This window comes from Felis catus, chromosome A1 (genome assembly GCF_018350175.1).
Source record: "Felis catus isolate Fca126 chromosome A1, F.catus_Fca126_mat1.0, whole genome shotgun sequence".
Classification (NCBI taxonomy): Eukaryota; Metazoa; Chordata; class Mammalia; order Carnivora; family Felidae; genus Felis; species Felis catus.
Window position 1 is genome coordinate 144180535 of NC_058368.1, and position 2126 is coordinate 144182660.

Here is a 2126-nt window from a genome sequence, read left to right on the forward strand (position 1 = left end):
GTTGGCAGACTTCAGTTCTTTGAGGGCTCTGATTTCTTGCTGGCTGTCAGCTGGGGGCCATCCTCAGCTCCCAGAGGCCATGACAGTTCCTTGCCATGTGGGATCCCCGACATGGCCAGTTACTTCCTCGAAGATAGCAAGCAAGGGAGAGGGGGACTCCACTCAGAAGCCACAGTCTTGCATAATTTAATTACATAATCATGTGGTTAAACATGTACATCCTGTCACCTTTGCCTTTTTTTATTTTGTAGAAGCAAGTCACAGGTCCTGGTCACACTCAAGGATAGAAGTCACATAAGAGGATGAACACCAGGAGGTGGGGATCGTGGGAGCCACTCTAACTTTGCATACCCAAGTCTCTATTTAGATATAAGAATTGCTAACATTTTGGGGCTCCTGGGTGGCTCAGTCGGTTAAGCATCCAACTCTTGATTTCAGCTCAGGTCATAATCTTATGGTTCATGAGTTCAAGCCCCTTCTTGGGCTTTGCACTGACAGCCTGCTTGGGATTCTCTCTCTCCCTCTCTCTCTCTGTCCCTCTTCCACTCGTGCTCCCTCTCTCTCAAAATAAATAAATAAACTTAGAAAAAAAGAATTAACATTTTGCCACATCTGCCTTCTATTTCTCTCTCTCCACACACACACAGACACACAGATACCACATATACACACACTCCCACATTTTTGTTGAACTACTTATAAATGTCATGATTAACGTTACCCTCTAAATACTCATTCATCTCCTAAGGGTAGTGCATTTCTACATAACTATGATGGTGTTATCAAGCTATTTTCACTCTTTCTCTTTCTTTCTTTCTTTCTTTCTTTCTTTCTTTCTTTCTTTCTTTCTTTCTTTCTTTCTTTCTTTCTTTCTTTCTTTCTTTCTTTCTTTCTTTCTTTCTTTCTTTCTTTCTTTCTTTCTTTCTTTCTTTCTTTCTTTCTTTCTTTCTTTCTTTCTTTCTTTCTTTCTTTCTTTCTTTCTTTCTTTTTGCCCTCTTTAGCCATTAAATCTCAGCTCAGGTGTCACTGCCTCTGAGAAGCCTTCTTTGACTTCCTCAGCCAAAGTGAAGTTTCCTTTCCCACATCTCCTACTTTACCTGCTATTTTGTGCTTTTGCACATCACTGTTTGCTTACATGTTTGTTTCTCAAATGAACCATGGGTTCCTTGAGATCAGAAACCATGTGTTATTGTCTTTGGATTCCATGTGCTGATGTGACTTACGTAGATGCTTAAGAATTTTTTGATGAAGGAAGGAATCTTAAAATTGAGTCTGCAGTAGGGCTGCAGGTGGGACAGTGGGGGCTGTGTTTTCACAGATAGGATCTTGTTTGATCCTGGACCATCAATTCCATGGGGGCAGATCTGCATCAGTTTTGTTCCCTCCTGTATCCCCATTGCTGAGCACGGTGCCTGGAAAGTGTGCAATAGAAGTGCTTTATATAAAAGCTCAATAAATGATTTTTAAAGTTTATTTATTTATTTTGAGAGAGAGACAGGATGAGCAGGGGAGGGGAGAGAGAGGGAAAGAGAGCATCCCAAGAGGCTCCACACCTCTAGCATGGAGCCCGATGTGGGGCCCAAACCCACTAACCGAGAGATCATGACCTGAGCTGAAACCAAGAGTTGGAGGCTCAACCGCCTGAGCCACCCAGGTGCCCCTCAATAAATCATTTTTGTGTGCATGAGTGATAACTCTGTGGGCTGAGACAGGTGCTGCCATCATAATTTAGTGGAAGAACCAGCATCTTGGGGGGGTCAAATAACCTGCCCATGTGTTTTGGACAAGCCAAGCCTCAGAGTGCCTGGCCTGCCACACCCCTTTTAGAGAGGGAGGGAAGAAGGCTGCTCAACACACTTGGTTGACCAGGGAGGGAACTTTGTCCCACAAGCAGCCAGTCCTTATTGGGCTGACTTTAAAAGGTAAGTTCAGGGGCACCTGTGTAGCTCAGTTGGTTGAGCGTCTGACTTTGGCTTAGGTCATGATGTCACGGTTTGTGAGTTTGAGCCCCACTTCAGGCTCTGTGCTGACAGCTCGGAGCCTGGGGCCTGCTTCAGATTCTGTGTCTCCTTCTCTCTCTGCCCCTCCCCAACTTGTGCTCTGTCTCTCTATGTCTCTCAAAAAAT